This window comes from Bos indicus, chromosome X, assembly GCF_029378745.1.
Source record: "Bos indicus isolate NIAB-ARS_2022 breed Sahiwal x Tharparkar chromosome X, NIAB-ARS_B.indTharparkar_mat_pri_1.0, whole genome shotgun sequence".
NCBI classification, from domain to species: Eukaryota; Metazoa; Chordata; class Mammalia; order Artiodactyla; family Bovidae; genus Bos; species Bos indicus.
In genome coordinates, this window is record NC_091789.1 from 54,145,693 (window position 1) to 54,160,066 (window position 14,374).

A 14,374-nucleotide genomic window follows, 5' to 3' on the forward strand; every position below is an offset into this window, starting at 1 on the left:
TAACAAGTTCCCAGGTTATGCTGATGCTGCTGGTCTGTGGCAGCTCAGTAGCTCCATCTGGTCTCCAGATAAGCTTGGTCACCCCCTGGTTCCTCTCACTAAAATGAAGTAAGGCATGGACCTCCGTCTCTATCTTTATATAAATTGTTTGTCAATTGATATATTAATTAACCTGTGGCTGCAATACAGGGCTTCCTGATAACTTGGTTGGTAAAGAATCCACCTGCAATGCAGGAACTTAAAAAAATGGTTTCAATGACAGTAAAGTGTACCCAAACAAAAAGATACAAGATTTGCATCAGTGTTACACATCTAAAAAATCTGCGGCTTATCCATGGCTAGCAAATTTTTATTTTTATCATGAACAAACGCAGTCAAATATATCTGACAAATGTAAGAAAAAAAGTCAGATGTCAGTGGATAAGACATTTCACATGATGAAATCTGGAACAAAACCAATGTTGATAAAATTCCCACTGGCTACTGAGAAGCCGAAAATCTCAAATTCGTGCGGGACACGTCCACTGTTTCTTCCTCCATCATGTCTTTCTATGCTTGACAGCTGTGGGATGAAGTAAGAGTCAATTAACAATTGTAAACCAGGGGGCAGTCCCAAGATAGCAGAGGAATAGGATGGGGAGACCACTTACTTCCCCCACAAATTCATCAAAAGATCATTTGAATGCTGAGCAACTTCCACAAAACAACTTCTGAATGCTGGCGGAGGATACCAAGCACCCAGAAAGGCAGCCTAATCTCTTTGAAAGGAGGTAGGACAAAATATAAAAGACAAAAACTGAGACAAAGGATTTAGGGACAGAGACCCATCCTGGGGAGGGAGTCAGGAAAGAGGAGAAGTCTCCACACAGTAGGAAACCCTCGCACAGGAGTGTCTGAGGGGAGTTCTGGAATCTCAGAGGGCAACATAACCAGGAGGAAAAAAAAAAAAACAACAACACAGAATACACACCTAAGCACAACTGCCAGTGGAGAAGTGGCCCAGACACTCGGGTCCACCACCAGTGAGTGGGGGCTGGGCAGGGAGGCGCAGCCTGCATAACTAGTCCTTAGGGTAAGGACCGGGCCTGAATGCCCTGAGGACAGTCTGAGGGAGCTAATGTGAGACAGCAACCCAAACCGTGGGATCGCCAGAGAGACACACAAAAGAGACCTTTTTCACGAAAGGCTCTATCAGCACCCCTGGCACGCTCACAGAACAAAGGATTGAGCAAATACCAAAGGAGAGCAAGCCAGCTGCCACATAGGGCCCTCCCTCCCCGGAGGCAGAGAGGCAGGCGAGAGACAGCCAGAGCCAGAAGGCAAGGGGCTGCTGCAATCTCGGCCCCAGAGATGACATCTTCCACCAAACTGTGAGCAGGCTCCCAGTTGCTAACCTCGTCTTCTTGGGATCCTAGATGGTTGACATCTGCCAGGAGTGTCACAGCCTGGGATCAGCTCCCCAGAGGAGACATACGGCACACCTGGAACTGCGCTCTTGTGGAAACTGAGTGGCGGGGACCAGGCAGGTGAGTTAGACGCATGGCCCAGCGAGCACCCGGTCGCCTGAGCTGCTCGGACCTGGGAGGGGCACAAAATGCACAGCCTATCCGGGTCTGTGCCCTTGTGGAGCACCTGAGAACCTGAGCGGCTCAGACCTGGGAAGTGCACGAAACGCAGGGCCCACTTGGCACAGTGCCCTTGCAGAGCACCCTGGAGACTGATCAGTCTAGACCCGGGAAGCACATGCTGCCTTGGACTGTGGCAAACCCAGTGTGGTCCATCCACTGCGAGCACTCCCCACACACGCCAGTGGTGTTTGTTTGCAGTGTCCCTCCCTCTCCACAACACAACTGAACAAGTGAGCCTAAGTAAGTGGCCACCTTCGCCCCCTTGTGTCAGGGCAGAAATTAAGACACTGAAGAGACTTGCAGAGGAAGCCAAAATAAACAAAGAAAGGGGAACCGCTTTGGAAGTAACAGGTTACAACAGATTGAAAGCCTGCATTTAATACTGGAGACATCTGAGGGGCGCCTATAGACCTTGAGAACAAGTACAAGCCAGAACAAGGGATGATCTGACACTGAACAGACCCCACAATGCCCAGAGAAATTCCTAGATATATTTTTACTGTTATCACTTTTTAATTTTTTGTTAATTTAGTTTCTATCACTCCTTTAACTTTCATTTTTATAGCCTACTATTACGTTTCCCACAAAACCCATATTTTTATTTAGAAAACAAATTCCATAGTTTTTTGATTACTGTGATTGTTTGTATTTTTTATATTTTATTTTTGAGAGTCTAACCTCTCTCCCAGGTTTATAATCTTTGCTTTTTGATATTTGTTATCAATTTTGTACCTCTAAGAATCTAGTCTTCGGTATCCATTTTCACTTAAAGATCTGATTACTGGCTTGACTGCTCTCTCCCTTTCCTCCTCCAGGTCACCTCTATCGCCTTCCTCCCTCTTCTCTTCTGTATATAACTCTGTGAATCTCTCTGGGTGTCCCAGGCTGTGGAGAGCACTTAGGGATTAGATTAATGGCTAGTTTGTTCTCTCCCCTTTTGACTCTCCCTTTTCTCCTCCTGGTCACCTCTATCTCCCTCCTCCCTCTTCTCTTCTCTATATAACTCTGTGAATCTCTCTGGGTGTTTCTGGCTGTGGAGAACTGTTTCATCAGTAAACCTAGGGGTTTTATCGTCTATGCTGTGTGGATGGAGAAGTCTTGAGGCTACTGAAAGACAGGGACCGAAAGCCAGAGGCAGGAGGCTTAACTCCAAAACTTTAGAACATCAGAGAACGCCTGACTCCAGAGAACATTAATAGACAAGAGCTCACCCCAATGTCTCCACACCTACACTGAAACCAAGCTCCACCCAAGACCTAACAAGATCCAGTGCAAGACACACCACAATAATTCTCCAGCAAAACAGGAACCCAACCTTGAACATTAAAAGATGGGCTGCCCAAAGCCATGCTAAACCCATAGACACCCCAAAACTCACTACTGGACACTTCACTGCACTCCAGAGAGAAGACATCCAGTTCCACCCACCAGAACACAGGCACAAGCTCCCCCCAACCAGGAAACCTTGACAAGCCGTTAGTCCAACCCCACCCACAGGGAGAAGACTCCACAATTAAGAGGATCCACAAACTTCCAGCCTGCAGAAAGGGCACCCCAAACACAGCAATCTAAACAAAATGAAAAGGCAGAGAAATATTCAGCAGGTGAGGGAACATTCTAAAAACCCACCAAACCAAACAAAAGAGGAGGAGATACCTGAAAAGGTATTCAGAATAAGGACAGTAAAGATGATCCAAAATCTTGAAAACAAAATGGAGCTACGGATAAATAGACTAGAGGCAAGGATCGAGAAAATGCAAGAAATGTTTAACTAAGGACCTAGAAGAAATAAAGAAGAATCAACCAGTAATAAATAATGCAGTAATTGAGATCAAAAGCACTCTGGAGGGAACCAACAGTAGAATAACTGAGGCAGAAGAGAGGATAGGGGAGGTGGAAGACAGAATGGTGGAAATAAATGAAGCACAGAGGAAACAGGAAAATAAACAAATTAAAAGAAATGAGAAGAATCTCAGAGACCTCTGGGACAAAGTTAAATGCCCCAACATTCGAATCATAGGTGTCCCATAAGAAGAAGACAAAAAGAAAGTGTGTGAGAAAATACTTGAGGAGATACTAATCAAAAACTTCCCTAATGTGGGGAAGGAAACAGCCACCCACGTCCAAGAAACCCAGAGCGTCCCAAACGGGATAAACCCAAGGCAAAACACCCCGAGACACAAATTAATCAAACTAACGAAGATCAAACATTAAAAGCAGCAAGAGAAAAGCAACAAAAAACACACAAGGGGATCCCCATAAGGATAACAGCTGATCTTTCAATAGAAACTCTCCAGGCCAGAAAGGGATGGCAGGATATACTTAAAGTGATGAAAGAGAAAACTTACAACCAAGATTACTCTACCCAGCAAGGATCTCATTAAGATATTAAGGAGAAATCAAAAGCTTTACAGACAAGCAAAAGCTGAGAGAATTCAGCACCACCAAACCAGCTCTTCAACAAATACTAAAGGATCTTCTCTAGACAGGAAACACAGTAAATGTTTATAAAAACGAACCATCCCCCCCACACAAAATGTAAATGGCAACAGGATCATACTTATCAATAATTTCCTTAACTATAAATGGGTTAAATGGTCCAACCCAAAGACAAAGACTGGTCAACTGGATTAAAAAAACACCACCCCTATATATGGTGTCTACAAGAGACTCACCTCAAACCTAGGGACACGTACAGACTGAAACTGAAGGGCTGGAAAAAGATATTTCATGTACATGGGGACCAAAAGAAAGCAGGAGAGGAATCCTCATATCAGATAAAACAGAATGTGAAATAAAGACCATGATAAGAGACAACGAAGGACACTACATAATGATCAAAGGATCAATCCAAAAAGAAGATATAACAATTATAAATATATATGCACCCAACACAGGAGCACCTCAATACGGAAGACAAATGCTAACACGTATGAAATGGGAAATGAAGAGAAACACAATAATAGTGGGGGACTTTAATACCCCCCCCACACTTATGGATAGATCAACCAAACAAAATTAGCAAGGAAACACAAGTGCTAAATGATACAATGGACCAGTAAGAGCTAATTGATATCTATAGGGCATGTCACCCAAAAACAATGGAATTCACCTTTTTCTCAAGTGTACATGGAACATTCTCCAGGATAGATCACATTCGGGGCCATAAATACAGCCTTGGCAAAATTAAAAAAAAAAAAAAGTGAAATCATTTGAACCATCTTTTCTGACCACCAGTCAGTAAGATTAGTTGTCAAGTACAAGAAAAAAAAAAAAAAAACAAAAGAAAACTATTAAAAATACAAACATATGGAGGCTGGACAACACGCTTCTGAATAACCAATAGATCATGGAAGAATTCAAAAAGGAAATGAAAATCTGCATAGAAAACAAGTGAAAATGAAAACACGACAAGCCAAGACCTATGGGATTCAGTAAACGCAGTACTAAGAGGGAGATTCATAGCAATACAAGCCTACCTCAAGAATCTAGAGAGACATCAAATAAAGAATCTAACTTTACATCTAACGCTAGTAGAAAAAGAAGAAAAGAACCACCCCAAAGTTAGTCGAAAGAAAGACATCATAAAGCTGAGAGCAGAAATAACTGAAAAAGAAACAAAGGAGACTGTAGCAGAAATCAACAAAACTAAAAGCTGGTTCTTTGAGAAGATAAATAAAATAGACAAACCATTGGCCATCTCACAGGAAAAACTGGGAGAAGAATCAAATCAATAAACTTAAAAACGAAAATGGAGAAATCACAGAAGACAACACAGAAATACAAAAGGTCCTAAGAGACTACTATGAGCATTATATGCCAATAAAATGGACAACTTGGAAGAAATAGACAAATTCTCAGAAAAGTATAACTTTGCAAAACTGAACCAGGAAGAAATAGAAAATCTTAACAGGCCCATCACAAGCACAGAAATTGAAGCTGTAATAAAAAACCTTCCAACAAACTAAAGCCCAGGACCAGGTGGCTTCACAGGTGAATTCTACCAAAAACTTAGAGAAGAGCTAACACCTATCCTACTCAAACTCTTCCAGAAAATTGCAGAGGCGGGTAAAGTGCCAAACTCATTCTATGAGGCCACCATCACCCTCATACCCAAACCAGACAAAGATGCCACAAAGAAAGAAAACCACAGGACACTTTATCACTGATGAACAGAGACGCAAAAATCCTCAACAAAATTCTAGCAAACCAAATCCAACAACATATTAAAAAGATCACACATCATGACCAAGTGGGCTTTATCCCAGGGATGCAAGGATTCTTCAGTATTCACAAATCAATCAATGGGATACACCATATGAACAAACTGAATGATAAAAAACATATGGTCATCTCAACAGATGCAGAGAAAGCCTTTGACAAAATTCAGCACCCATTTATGATAAAAACTCTCCAGAAAGCAGGCATAGAAGGAACATACCTCAACATAATAAAAGCCATATACGACAAGCCCACAGCAAACATTATCCTCAATGGTGAAAAATTGAAATCATTTCCTCCAAAATCAGGAACAAGACAAGGGTGCCCACTCTCACCACTACTATTCAACATGGTTTAGGAAGTCCTAGGCACAGCAATTGGAGAAGAAAAATAAATAAAGGGAATCCAGATTGGAAAAGAAGAAGTAAAACCCTCACTGTTTGCAGATGACATGATCCTCTACGTAGAAAACCCTAAAGACATCACCAGAAAGTTACTAGAGCTAATCCATGAATATAGTAAAGTTGCAGGATATAAAATTAACACGTGTACCCCAATGTTCATCGCAGCACTGTTTATAATAGCCAGGACATGGAAGCAACCTAGATGTCCATCAGCAGATGAATGGATAAGAAAGCTGTGGTACATATACACAATGGAGTATTACTCAGCCATTAAAAAGAATACATTTGAATCAGTTCTAATGAGGTGGATGAAACTGGAGCCTATTATACAGAGTGAAGTAAGCCAGAAGGAAAAAAAAAAAAATTAACACGCAGAAATCCCTTGCATTCCTATACACTAACAATGAGAAAACAGAAAGAGAACTAAGGAAACAATCCCATTCACCACTGCAATGAAAAGAATAAAATACTTAGGAAGAAATTTACCTAAAGAAACAAAAGACTTATATATGGAAAACTATAAAACACTGATGAAAGAAATCAAAGATGACACAAATAGATGGAGAAATATACCATGTTTGTAGATTGGAAGAGTCAATATAGTGAAAATGAGTACACTACCCAAAGCAATCCCTGTCAAGCTACCAACGGGATTTTTCACAGAACTAGAACAAATAATTTCACAATTTGTATGGAAACACAAAAAAACCTCGAATAGCCAAAGCAATCCTGAGAGAGAAGAATGGAACTGGAGGAATCAACCTGCTTGACTTCAGACGACAATACAAAGCTACAGTCATCAAGACATTATGGTACTGGCACAAAGACAGAAATATAGATCAATGGAACAAAATAGAAAGCCCAGAGATAAGCCCACACACCTATGCATAACTTATCATTGAGAAAGGGGGCAAAAATATACAATGGAGAAAAGACAATCTCTTTAACAAGTGGTGCTGGGAAAACTGGTCAACCACCTGTAAAAGAATGAAACTAGAACACTTTTTAACACCATACACAAAAATAAACTCAAAATGGATTAAAGATCTAAACGTAAGACCAGAAACTATCAAACTCTTAGAGGAAAACATAGGCAGAACACTCTCTGACATAAATCACAGCAAGATCCTCTATGACCCTCCTCCCAGAGTAATGGAAATAAAAGCAAAAATAAGCAAATGGGACATAATTAAACATAAAAGCTTTTGCACAACGAAGGACACTATAAGCAGGGTGAAAAGGGAGCCTTCAGAATGGGAGAAAATAATAGCAAATGAAGCAAGTGACAAAGAATTAGTGTCCAAAATATACAAGCAGCTCATGCAGCTCAATTCCAGAAAAATAAACGACCCAATCAAAAAATGGGCCAAAGAACTAAACAGACATTTCTCCAAAGAAAACATACAGATGGCTAACAAACACATGAAAAGATGCTCAACATCACTTATTATCAGAGAAATGCAAATCAAAACCACAATGAGGTACCATCTCACGCTAGTCAGAATGGCTGCCATCAAAAAGTCTACAAACAATAAATGCTGGAGAGACTGTGGAAAAAAAGGGCACCCTCTTACACTGTTGGTGGGAATGCAAACTAGTACAGCCACTATGGGGAATAGTGTGCAGATTCCTTAACAAAAACAAAACAAAAAAAAAACAAAAAAAAACCCTGGAAATAGAACTGCCATACAGCCCAGCAATCCCACTGCTGGGTATACACACCAAGGAAACCAGAGTCGAAAGAGACACATGTACCTCAATGTTCACTGAAACACTGTTTACAATAGCTAGGACATGGAAACAACCTAGATGTCCATCAGCAGGCGAATGGATTAGGCAGTTGTGGTACATATACACGACGGACTACTACTCAGCTACAAAAATAAAGAATGCATTTCAGTCAGTTCTAATGAGGGGGGTGAAACTGGAGCCTATTATACACAGTGAAGTAAGTCAGAAAGAGAAACACCAAATACAGTATATTAACGCATATATACGGAATTTAGAAAGACGGTAACAGCAACCCTATATGCAAGGAGACACCAATGTAAAGAACAGACTTTTGGACTCTGTGGGAGAACGTGAGGGTGGGACGATATGAGAGAATAGCATTGAAACATGTATATTCCTCTATGTAAAATAGATGACCAGTGCAAGTTTGATGCATGAAGCAGGGAACCCGAAGTGGGTGCTCTGGGACAACTCAAAGGGATGGGGTAGGGAGGGAGGTGGGAGCGGGGTCAAGATGGTGGGACACATGTACACCCATGGCTGATTCATGTTGATGTATGGCAAAAACCACCACAATATTGTAAAGTAACTGGCCTCCAATTAAAATATATAAATTAATTTAAAAAATTGTAAACCAGTAAAAGGCAACAGTGACTTTCTAAATCTAAGAAAACAGTCAGTTCTACATATGCCTGCTAAGTCAAAAGAGAAATTACCACATTTACCTCTCTCAACACAGACCTTGACATATGTCACCAATCACTCATCCCTCATACCAACATCCTCTCCCACTCACCAAACACCAAAATGCCTGCTTTGTTGGTGGTGGTTTTTCTTGAGAGAGACTTTTATCTAATAAGTCTTTCCACCTTATAAGCCTGTGCTCTCTCCATCAATCACACTCTTAAACTCCCAGACTCTCAGTTTGCACATCCATAAAAGGAAGAGAAGAAAGACAGGAAAAAGCAAAGCAAGAAAGAGAGGAAGGGATAGGTCAGATATAAGTTGACTTAATGACCAATTCGGTGATGGACAGGGAGGCCTGGCGTGCTGCGATTCATGGGGTCGCAAAGAGTCGGACACGACTGAGCGACTGAACTGAACTGAACTGAATGACCAATTCAGCAGTGAACAACAATCTCACCATGACTAATTTGCTTTTCTTCTGACTGTCCCATGAACTAGAAAAACTTACAACTGAACAAATAGGGATTAGTCATTAAATGTGCTCCCACTTGAAAATTTTTCACTGACTACATCTTTCTCAATAGTCACAACCTCAAAGGCATTTGCTTTCTCCCGGTTAGGACAAAAGACCATATGTCTGTAGCTCAGTGCTGAAGGCCCAGCTAGTGTACATTCCAGTCAGCTTTAGTCGCTTGTTCTGGTTAACTGCGTTCCAGACAAACAGTGGTCTCTGCTACCAGGTCTCAAAAATTTCCCACGTGGGGAAGCCTTACAGCTACAGCTCAAAGGACCTGTAGCTGTGAATGAAGTACATTTCAGAACATGCTGTGTTCTATATTATCTAGCACACAAAGTATTATTAACATTAAGCTGTTTTGAAACTAGACTTTAACCAAGTTTTAATTATTATTTACTTTGGGGAGAACATTTAAAAATGTATGTCAGGAATGGTGGCTGGGTGATACTCAGAGCTGCACACAGATACCTGGGTTCTCCCGGGCTGTCCTCTGCTGGGTCCAGGTCCTTTCCAGGTCCTTCTGGTTTTTTATCGCTGTCCTCCTCCTCACCTTCAGCTTCTTGGACCTCCTCATCAGACTCTTCATACTGATAATCACTCGCTTCTTTCGTGAAGTATAATACAGACTTTGGGACCGGAACTTCATGGAAAAAAATAACCCAATTTATACTCAGTAGCCACATCCAGTACTCTACCCCCAGGGAGGAGAGAAGTAGGTGAAGAAAGAATAGCTGGGCACCTTCCTAGAGGTTGGTGCGACACCTTCAGGGCCCTCACATTTCTGCAGCTTCAGGGTTTTCAGGGTGAGCTCTTTACCATCTTTCCAGTAGATCTCACACCCTGTGCTGCTGATTATTTCTGGCCCTTTGGAGAAGAAGGGATCAGAATCATCTAGGTCTGACCGCATTTGGTATGTTTCTCTCAGAACTTGGTTGAAAAAGTATTCCTTTCACTTAAAAAGAAATTCTACTGTGACGCTCATTGGTTCCCAGAGCCCTGAGAATTTTTATTTTTACATCTTTCAGGTGCTCCAGTACAAGTGCATCATTTTCCCGGATCATGCTACCGAGAATGTTTAGTTTTGTTTTTTTTTTTAATTTTATTTTATTTTTAAACTTTACATAATTGTATTAGTTTTGGTTTTTAAATGCCCTCAAGCAAAAGCGAGGGATGCCCTTTGTTTCTCCTTCCCTTCAGGCTCTCCATCTCCTCCCAGGCTCCTTCTGGAACAGGTACTGGCCACTAACATTCATGTTCTGTGGGCTCATGAATTGCATTGATAATGTCAGCTCTCTTATCAAACAAAAGCTGGCAGAAGGAAGCATACTTTTTCTCAAGACCGTAAAGGTCTTTATAGAATTGGGCTTCCACTTGTGCAAATTATGCCTGGAGGTTTTTGAGAGCTTTGACCCGCTGCTTAACCGCTAGAGGCCAGTGCTGAGTGCAGCCTGCCTTTGAGCCCAATGCCCCCACAGGGTCCGCAAGGGCCTGAGGGCCTGGCCGCCACTTGCTCACCTGGGCCCTGCCAGGACCACAGGCCCCAGCCTCCCAGGACTCAGAGGCAACAGCCAGGCCGCCACCCTCCCAGAGCTCAGCCTCCACTGCATATTCCTCTGACTTCTGGGATGCAGACCCCTGGACCCTGGGACCCTGAAGCTCCCAGGGTGGGGGCGCCCTCTGCTTGGTACTCACCCTGCGAGGCCTCGCCTCCCCCTGCCAGGTCTTCCTGCTCCTGCGGAGGCGTGGGACCCTCTCCAGGGCCGGAGGGAGGCTGGGAGCTGTGCATGACCATCGGGCAGGGGCCAGGGGGCCAGACCAGGACATGGTCATCGTAGGAGAAACTGTGTAGAAGGGAGTGGACCAGACCCCAGAACACAGTCACAAACTGCTCCAAGGGGTCCCCGTGGCCTGAAACCACTGCTGGGCCTTCCTGCTCACTCTTATCATTCTCTACTGTCTCCTCTTCCTCGACCTCTTCCAACAGGTGCTCGTCCTCCTCCAGGTGCTCCTCCTCCTCCAGGGCCTCCAGCTCGAAATCAGATTCCTCCTCCTCCTCTAACGGCTCTATAGCCCACTCTTCCATTGTGGTGTGGCCCACCGTGCCCCCTGTGAAGGCTTCCTGACACCCTCAGGGAGGGCAGAAGGGCCGTGGCCTCCTCGACCACATCCGTCCCCTCCCAAGCTGGTGCTGGGACCCCAAGGGGACTTGGGTCACAGCCCGCCCTGCCAACAGCCCTGTCTAGGCCACCTGGCATCCAGTCGTGCTCCTCTGTGGCAGACATGGCAGGAGAGATTGTGCCAGATGGTGATGGGCCTGCAGTGATGTCCACGGGGAAGATGGCAGCCGCCGAGCTGAGAGTCACAGAGGAGACGCTGTTGGCAGCACAGACCGCAGGGTGGGGGTGTGGGCGGCAGAGATGTCAGCTGCACAGGGAACAGGAGTCTGTGAAGTTGCTGGTGTGGGCCCCGCGACACAATGGCAAGGGGGTGGCCAGCAGGCTGGCCCACCACAACTGAGGCTGAGATGGCAGTGTACAGGCAGGAAAGAACCTGAAGGGCTGGCGACTGTAGGTGGAGCTTAAAGGTCAACCAGGGACCACTTCCTCCAGCGCCAGCTCTCAGCTCATTTGCCAGGAGTCAAGGATTGGCATGATCGCCATCCAGTGAGTGGTCAAGGCCCTCAGCCTCCCTGGGGGCCTAACAGGCCCAGGTCACACTTTAAGCCCACACGAGTGCCTTCCCTTTCATTCCATTAGTGCAAAAGCAAAACTTCAGTGTCCGTATGGGCGGGGCGGGGGAAGGGGTGCCCTGGTGTATGGGAACCTGGATGTGCTGCCCAGATGCCACGCTGGGACAACTCACACCAGCAGAGATACACTTTTTAAAAAAAGAAAGAAAAAGCAAAGGTGTATAGATCAAATATCAGCAACTGATTAAAACCTCCTGTGAGAGACAGAAGGAGAATGTGGTGGTTTTAATGTTGCTAAAGCTACTTAGTAAGCGCATACAAAGTTGGTATGGATGCTGATGAGAATGGAGAGTGGAAGAAGCAGTAAAAATTGGACTCAACTCTGTTTCATCAGGGCTCCCCTAATTCACTGAAAGGCTCCATGACATGAAGAGAGAGTGACTTCTTTCAAGACTGCACTAAGCACCTGCTCTACACTAAACAGTTATACACACTCCCTCCCAAATTCATATTTCGAATTGCTTAGCCACCTCACACCCCAGATTTGGGGAGTAGAAGGATATGTGCTCATCTCCTCCTGTGAGAGCACCAGAATTGCAACTACCTGTTGAACAACCATCGACAGGAGGATGCTGGAACCTACCAAAAAGAGACACCCCACGTCCAAAGACAAAGGAGAAGCTACAATGAGATGGTAGGAAGGGCGCAATCACGATAAAATCAAATCCCGTACCCACCCGTTGGGCAACCCACAAACTGGAGAACAATGATACTCAAGAAGTTCTCTCACTGTTGTGAAAGTTCTGAGCCCCACATCAGGCTTCCCAACCTGGGGAATTTGATAAAGGGGCTGGGAATCCCCAGGGAATCTGACCTTGAAGGCCAGCGGGCTTTGATTATAGTACTTGCACAGGACTGGAGGAAACAGAGACTCCACTCTTGGAGGGCACAAACACAATCTCACACGCACCACGACCCAAGGGAAAGGAGCAGTGACCCCAGAGGAGACTGATGCAAAACTACCTGCTACTGTTGGAGGGTCACCTGTGGAGGCCTGAGTCGGCAAGGGCTCATGGCAGGGACGGGGACACTGGCAGCAGCAGTCCTGGAAGGTCCCCCTTGATATAAGTCCAATTGGACTTGCCATTAACCTTACCACAGAGCCCATAGATCCCAGCCCTGGGATGCCTCAGGCCAAAACACTAACAAGAAGGGAGTACAAGCCCACCCATTTGCAGACAATTGAATTAAAGATTTACTGACCAAGGCCCTGCCCACCAAAACAAGACCCAGTTTTCCCCACCCTGTCCTTCCCATCAGAAAGCTTACAGAAGCCTCTTAGCCTCATCCACCAGAGGGCATGCAGAAGAAGCAAGAAGAAAAACAATGGAGAAGATGCAAGAATTGTTTACCAGAGACCTAGAAGAAGTAAAGAGCAAACTGAGATGAACACAACACTAGAAGAATTCAATAGCAGAACAACAGAGGCAGAAGAATGGATAAGGGACCTGGAGGACAGAATGGTGGAAATCACTGCTGCGAAACAGAATATAAGGAAAAAATGCAAAAAAAAAAAAAAAGTGTAAGAAACTTCTGGGACAACATTAAATGCACCAAAGGGGTCCCATAAGGAGAAGAGAGAGAGAGAAAGGACTCAAGAAAATATTTGAGGAGATAATAGCTGAAAACTTCCCTAACATGGGATAGGGAATGGTCAACCAAGTCCAGGAAGGGCAGAGAGTCCCAGGCAGGATAAACCCAAGGAGGTTTATCCAAGGAGGATAAACCCAAGGAGGTATATTGGTGACTGTATCCACCAATACACCTAGTAATCAAACTGACAAAAACTAAAGACAAAGATAAAATATTAAAAGCACAAGGGGAAAATGACAAATAACACACGAGGGAACCCCCGTCAGGTTATCAGCTGATTTCTCAACAGAAACTCTACAAGCCAGAAGGGAATGGCATGATATATTTAACGTGATGGAAAGGAAGAAACTCCAACCACGAATACACCACCCTGCAAGATTCTCATTCAGATTTGATGGAGAAATCAAAAGCTTTCCACATAAGCAAAAGTTAAGAGAATGAAAAGACCTACAGAAAATAAACCCAAAGCAATTAAGAAAATGGTAATAGCATCATATATATTGATAATTACCTTAAATGTAAATGGGTAAAATGTACCAACCAGAAGACATAGACTGGCTGGGTGGATGAAAACATATGCGTGCATGCACTTCCGCTTACCCCATCACTCTGCTTAACTCCCAAATTGTATGTAATCATTTTATACTGTTAGATTAATCATGCTCCAATTATGGCTTGCAATTGTAATTACCTTTTATTTTTTGTCTGGCTATTGATTGTGAAAACTGATAAACATCTTTTACCATGGTGGGTACGTAACTATTATTCACTTAATACCATTGTGTCATGATTGGTCAACAGAAAAATAATAGAATTCTACATCACCAAAAAAAGGCAGAGGAAC

At 43.8% G+C, this 14,374-nt stretch overlaps 1 long non-coding RNA gene across 1 annotated transcript; it reads right to left on the reverse strand.

Annotated features, from left to right (window-relative positions):
• Positions 1 to 343: 343 nt before the first annotated feature.
• Positions 344 to 11,545, reverse strand: LOC139181353 (uncharacterized). The gene is made up of 3 exons (XR_011565336.1): positions 11,437 to 11,545; positions 9,657 to 9,828; positions 344 to 562 (listed from the first exon to the last, which is right to left on the reverse strand). It is a non-coding gene; the product is annotated as an uncharacterized lncRNA (long non-coding RNA).
• Between the last annotated feature and the right edge of the window lie 2,829 nt (positions 11,546 to 14,374).